The sequence below is a fragment of the Dermacentor variabilis genome, chromosome 2 (assembly GCF_050947875.1).
Source record: "Dermacentor variabilis isolate Ectoservices chromosome 2, ASM5094787v1, whole genome shotgun sequence".
Taxonomy (NCBI): Eukaryota; Metazoa; Arthropoda; class Arachnida; order Ixodida; family Ixodidae; genus Dermacentor; species Dermacentor variabilis.
In genome coordinates, this window is record NC_134569.1 from 101,993,320 (window position 1) to 102,000,714 (window position 7,395).

The 7,395-nt window shown below is 40.1% G+C and overlaps 1 long non-coding RNA gene across 1 annotated transcript; it reads right to left on the bottom strand.

Moving 5' to 3' along the window:
- Positions 1-823: 823 nt before the first annotated feature.
- On the bottom strand, positions 824-6,058 carry LOC142572418 (uncharacterized). Its single transcript, XR_012826078.1, has 3 exons — positions 5,800-6,058; positions 4,928-5,041; positions 824-2,551 (listed from the first exon to the last, which is right to left on the bottom strand). It is a non-coding gene; the product is annotated as an uncharacterized LOC142572418 (long non-coding RNA).
- Between the last annotated feature and the right edge of the window lie 1,337 nt (positions 6,059-7,395).

The window sequence follows — 7,395 nt, forward strand, 5'->3', positions numbered from 1 at the left end:
TTCCGTTTTGATGGAGGCGCCTTCAGTAATAGTCTTGTGCAAAGCCTGCACGTTGAATCTAACGAATGGTCTTTATACTTACAACAGAGATATCTAGGCTTTTCCTGCGCCTTGAAGGTAAATTCACCGGTACATCATCGATGTCATTCAATTATTCGCGAGTTGTTCTCGACCAGGCTGTTCCGTAGCGGCCCAGCCACTAGGCCTCCCCTTACAAAAATTTTTAATGTGTTTTTTTAGAAAGTCTTTTGAATGTTCTCTATAGAACTCTATTGTGTTTATTTTGATTGCCTATAGAATTTTCCTATAGAGTTTCAAAAGTTATTTGGCCACCGCATTCTTATAGGAACTCTAAAGAAGCATTTCTATAGAACATTTCTATCGAGTTGCTTTAAAAATGCTAAAGACAAATTTCTATAGAATATTTCTATCGAGTTTCTTTAGAGATGCTAAAGACAAATTTCTATAGAATATTTCTATCGAGTTTCTTTAGATATGCTAAAGACAAATTTCTATAGAATATTTCTATCGAGTTTTTTTAGAGATGCTAAAGGCAAATTTCTATAGAATATTTCTATCGAGTTGCTTTAGAGATGCTAAAGGCAAATTTCTATAGAATATTTCTATCGAGTTGCTTTAGAGACGCTAAAGACAAAATCCTATAGAATATTTCTATGCAGTTGCTTTCGAGTACCTACAAGCAAATGCCTATAAACGCTAGGCCGATATGTGTAAAGAACTTGCAATTTACCAAAGTTCTACTGTAGGCAATAAGGACTACAGTAAATGCAGTGGCAAAATAATTGGTGCTACAACCACAAAGTATTCAGTTTGAAATGTTTATTGCACTTCAGACTAGATACATACTTCATATATGTGACATACACGCTTCAGACTAGAACTTGCAACACACAAACTGTAGCTGCCAACATGCTTCTCAGGTCAAGCTGGTGGTGCAAACACGCGAAACATGAGGTAAGAGAATCAGTGGCAGACTTGATTACAGTTGACACCTGGCAATAACAGGCTTGACTAGGACAAGAAACCATACCATTAAAACTGCAAAAGGAGTGCCTGTTCCAGCAGCGCACATTGAACGGTTGGATACTAAAGCCTGAAAATAGACTGATATGAATGTGCACTGCAATGTTGTGTCAGCCTGACGAAACGACACAGCATTTTAGTTTGTTTAAGTGCAAAAATAACACTGGCAGTCGCTGCGAAAATGTGGCAAATAATGGCTTTCACAGATAAGTACACCATATACCGAAACCACACAGCATATTAGTCTATGTTTATGTGTAAAATTAGCACTAGCAGGCCCTGCAAAAATGTGGCAAACAGTGGTTTTCATAGAGCAGTACAGCATATATCGTACAAAGTTTAAAAGCTTGTATTTCGTTGTAAGGGAAACAATTTTGAGATCAGAGCCAATATTCTAATTAGGGTGAGAAATACAAACCAGACCGACACACGCAATGACTAAAAAAGATTTAGCTCAGGAGCTCCTATGTAATGCACATAAACAGTAAAATAGTTTTTCTCGGCAACTATGGAATCAAATTTGATGAGGTTTGATACATTTAAAAATGTTTAAATCATAGTTTTACATTAAAACCATCAATATTTATTAAAATTTGCTGAAAATAGCAAAACTTGAAGGAAAAGGACTGAGTTTGCAACGGTAAAAAAATAAAGAACAACTAGCACAAGTTCGTTAATTCTGCAAATTTTCCTACTCAAATACATCGAAAATACAGAAATACTTTTGAGACAACCACAGCACTAATTTGAAGTTTGTGGCATTTGAGAATTCAACTTGTTGCAGGAAGAACTATTTGGCAGGTTTAAGAAAAATAACACCACGAAGCTTACTAATCCCCGTCTCTGTGCCAGAAAGAGATATCACAGTTCTGCAGACTCCATCTGCTATGTCTAAAGTCAACAAACGTTATATAGGAATTTACAGCTTACATGAAATTGTTGCAATGTTTGAGAGTTTCGCACATCTACTCATAAATTAGTGATTGTATATTAGGGCAGCATATGGTATCTCTAATTTGCCAGATTAAATTATGGTATTAGGTCCAACAGAAATGTGATCTCATTTTTTAGTTAAGAGTAAGATTTGTTAACCTTACTGCTCTGTTTCTTCAAAATTTGCAGTTTTCATGAATTCGTACCAAAAGCAGACTAGTTGTCTGAAAATGTTTTATCATGGTACTGTGCTACGTGAATTATGCTTTTTCAAATAACATGTTTACTTTGATGCAATGATATTTCTTTATTTTATCTGATTCCTTGCTGAAAAACTGCACAGTATTCACGAGATATGAATAAATAAATATTAAGTGAATAAGTAAACAAATAAATATTGCGGTTTGTCTTATCATTCCACCACCAGCATGACCTGTATGGAGCTTTGGCTACTGCTCACATGTTGCAAGTTCATTCTTACATGATCACCTGCTATTTCACTTCCCAGGAAAGGAGCGAGGAAAGGCTAGTTTTTGGCCTCATTTGGTCCGTCTAGTAACGGCGACGCTGGAGCCTGGAAAATACAATTGAAATTAATTTTCAAAAAGTGTAATGAACATTCAGCCATAATGTATTAGCAGGCACAAACACGCCACAAATATCTATATAGTTGTAGCATTATGCTAAGTTTCATTTCAGTATTTCAGAAAAAAATTATAACAGAAAAGTGGCAGAACACCCCACCTCCCCACCACTCTGCCAAACAGCGGCAGTTCTTTTGAGAATCATTTTTGACAATATCTTTACTTTCCCAAGATACTGTGACATCAGCACTGGGCCAATGTGCCTGGCAGTAGAATATCATTGCTGATGACAAAAAGCATCTCGAAACGACAACAGCCTAGTCACACATTAATCTCATCTTGCAATGACAACACATTCCCCATTTATAAGATAAGCAAGCAGGAACACCCATGAGCTAAGAGTCCTATACAGACGTCACACTGTGCATAGGAAACAAATTTTTTGAAAAGAAGGGAATGACCTACTGGCTTCTATTGCTGAGCGGTAGACAAAATTAATATTCCATCCGCTGTTAGCCATAGTTGGTATGTACTATGCTTAATATGCCAATAATAAATTTCTCACATGGAGCTTGAGCAATCATGATGATGCATGTAAGTATCCATTGTATGGGGAACAATAATGTTTTAAGTTGTTTTCGCAAATTATGATGGATAACTGCCAATTAGTGGTATTTGGAACACAGTCGCAGTGTCACTGTCAGATACAATGGACACAGTATATTCGTGCTTTTCGAGTTATTGAAACAATTAGTTTCTAATCTAGTACAGGTATGTACACTGATATGTATCCTAAACGCAATGATAAGACTTCCCAATTGCAATTGAAAAGTTAATTCAGTTTTAATTAAAAAGGGTCCTTCTTGCAACATGGCATGTGAAAAACAGAAAACAAAAATTATACTAATCATGTCTCTTTGAAAATTGATTGCATAACTGCTCTGTAGGTCAAGCAGAAAATTTAACAAGAAGTAATGTGCCTAAAACTAGTTGCAACAAACAAATTTGTTCCTACGAAGGTTGCAGACAATTCAGTAAACAGATTGTGACCCAGTCTTTTTATGTGGCATTCCTCAGCGAATTTGTTGGTCAATTGGTTGCCGCAGCTGAACAAAACAGATGAACAGTCTAAATCTGGTGTGCAGCCCCAGTCCCATCGGTGCATGGTCAAGTGGGATGAACATACTGATCCGGGGAGTGAATTATGGTGCTGTCTTAGGCACGTGTTGAGGCACCGGCCAATCTGCTGCATGTACATTTGACCAAATATACACATGATCACAAGAATAGACTACACTACCTCTGACAGACACAAGACAAATTTAGTGGTATCTAAGCAAGCCTTTCTTGTCGGGGTGCCTATATGCACAGCAGTGTGCAAGAGAATTGAGAAAGGCAAGCAGGCAAGGGAGGCTTGCTCGGTGAAAGATACCACCAAAATTGGCGTGTGTGTCACAGGCAGCGTACTGTATCCCTTTCACATGTGGTCAAGTGTACATCGGGCAAACTGGCCGGTATCGTATGTGTATAAGAGACCACCATATTTCATTCAAAAGACCAGTATGGTCATCCAACTTGGCCGTACATTTCCACAACGGGGCTTCATGTTGGATTACAATCGTTCATCTGTTTTCATCCACTGTAAAAATTGACAAGTGAAATCGATGAGGCATACCACATATATAGTAAGACATGTGGGTGAGCCGCCATTTTTAATGCAACAAACAAAAAAGGCATCCTGTGTAGGTCACAAGGTATCCATATCAGTCTGTGTCCATGTACTACTGAAGTAAATGCAGCATAGTAAATACTGACCATCATAGTAATTTTCAAGAAATTAAAGCTCACCAAATGTGTATTTCGCAGTGGCTGTTACTAAGGGAACAGAGAAGTAACTGTAAAGATATCAATGATAAACAAAGGTGTGCACACTACGTGCTTAGACCTGTGACATATTTGGTCCACTACACTTCGAATTCCTACATGCACAGAAAACTGCACGAGATTGTAGCACAAACAGAAAAAAAATTATGCAAATAAGGGGTACAGCATAGGAAATAGTTTTCAAAGAATAAAACCACAATAAAAAGTCATAAATACACTAAGTACAAAGCAAAAATTATATTTAACTTGCAGGTAAGCAACTTACGCAAAAGAAATACTAAACATCAGGAAAGGTTAGGTATAGTTTTATACAGAACACAATAATGTGGGCATAATGGCTATGCACACAAATAGGTAGCAAGTTCAATAAGGTTGCATAAATATTTAGTCTCTTTAGTAAGCTGCAGTATGGAATGTGTTGACAAAATTCACCATGAATGACACCAAACCCCCTTTTTGGAACACATACATTTCATACACACCTGACATGACCATCCAGATCACACGCCATGCTGCTGCAGCCATACATCCACAGGGTCTGCATTTCTGGGGACTCCTCGATCTTGTAGTTTATGTTGTGGGTCACGGCCTCGCCACTACAAAATGAGGTCTATGTTAGCTTATAGCAGTGGCACAATAAAGCTGTGATATCATGAAAACATGCAATCAGCACCTAAAAGGGTCATGAAAACAATGTCTGCACTAATGTGGAAAGAGAGCAAATGCTTGAAATTATCGAATGTCATGACAATAGGGACCTCTACATCAAATAAAGTTTTGGACGCGCCGCAGCAGCAGATTACAATCTAATCTTAATGTTTTTTCCATTACTTAGTATAGGCAACGTTCCCCTGTCATGTTTAGTTAAGTCAGTTATGTCAACACATCTTGTCTTGGAAATAAAGCTGTACTAGTAGCAAGCTGTGATTGGCTTACATTTTTTCCCTAGAACTGTTCGTTAGCCAAAAACCTCGTAAGCAGAGATTGTGCACAACGTCGAAGCATTTATAAGTGAGGAAACGTCATTGAAGAAAGAATCGATGAAGAGGTAGACGGGTCGTTACTATGCAACTTTAGCAGACAGGCGGGAGCTCACGCACAGCTGCACAAGGTGAACACGATTTCCGAAACTTTTCTCAGCGGAAGCAAACGCTTATCAGGATTATCAATTCCGCACTGTGGCAATAGAGTTGCGTACACAATTTTTAGAACCAGCGCGTAGCAAGTATCAGCACAGGGTTCACTGTTTACGTGGGTGTTCCACTTGCTACGTTCGCAAGGCACTCTATACACACACGGGAAGCACACACAACACGGATGAACGCACGTGTAGTTGGCGAGCACGATTGCTTACCGTTTCAACAGTACGGCGAGGTCGAAAGGCGCTCTCCAAGTTTCCAGTGATGCGTCTGCGATCCGCTGGGTAGTGGACGAGCTGAGGCACGCTAATAATACGCATTACTTCTTTGCGCCGTCCACCAAGCTTTCCACGACAACCAGCGGAGACAAAGGGAACGCACTCCACGGCATAAAAATCGTTGGTCCACATTTAGCTGGCGCGCCACGCATACGGCGTGCTTACAGCGAGACTCAAGCCATCTTCTGGCACTTTCGGGCTCGCGAACTACGTCTCATTTCATTACAGCGAACCTAATAACACACGATCAAACAAACACATCGATGCAGCTCGCACAACAACCGTTGAAGACGGAGCAATTACAACACGCCGTATCTTCGTATTCTACCTGTCGCGTTGAATACGAGAATGGATGGATGGATGGATGATTGTGGCTGAACCCTTTGAATCGGGAGGCGGCGGCGCGCGCCACCTAGCCTTTAATGGTTCTATATGCATGCATACCTATGTATTTACTCCTTTACTTTTGCGTTGATATTGTCCACCAATCAGATAGCCTCCGTTTAGTTATTTCTACCTGTTCAAAGTCTATTCTACTTTCACTGTCTTTAAAACCCAAGGCTTTGAATAGTTCCCCGTTAGATTCAACTGCAGGGTGAAGTTGTTTACAAGCAAGTATAAGGTATTCCGCCGTTTCCTCCTCCTCTCTACACGCCTCGCACACCAAATCTATCTCCTGGTATCTGGCTCGGTACGTTTTAGTCCTCAGTACACCTGTCCTGGCTTCGAACAACAATGAGCTTCCCTTAGAGTTATCGTAAATATTTTCTTTGGCTATTTCTTGCTTAAACGTCCTGTATGTCTCCAATGCCGATTTGGTTTGCATCTCTGTACTCCACATACCCCTCTCTGCCTCCTTAACCTTTTTCTTGACAGATGATTCCTTACTTGTTCCCCCGCTACTGCCCAAGTATTTGCTTGTCAATTTTCTAGTTCGCTTCCTCCACCTCGTGTCAACATTCCTCGTGTATAAGTAACTGAAAACCTTCCTAGCCCACCGAATTTCCCCCATTTTTCTCAATCGCTCCTCAAATGCTATCTTGCTACTAGCCTCTCTGCCCTCGAAAGAAGACCATCCCAGATCCCCCTGCACTCCAAGATTTGGTGTCTTGCCATGTGCTCCCAGAGCGAGCCTACCCACACCACGTTGCCTAATTTCCAACTGTTGCCGGGTCTCTGTTCTAATACATAGAACTGCATTGGCAAAAGTCAGGCCTGGTACCATTACCCCCTTCCATATCCCTCGTACTACCTCGTACCTATTGTAGTTCCACAGTGCCCTACTCTTCATAATCGCTGCACTTCTGTTACCTTTAGTCGTTAGATATTTTTCGTACTCTGTCAGATACTCAATGCCATTATTTATCCACACCCCAAGGTACTTGTATTTATCGACTATCTCCAGCGTGGCCTCCTGTATCTTATGCTCGCCGCAACTGTTATCATTAAAAATCATGACTGCTGATTTTTCTTTGCTAAACTTCAAGCCTAACCTGTCTCCTTCTGTACCACATATGTCCATTAATTCCTGCA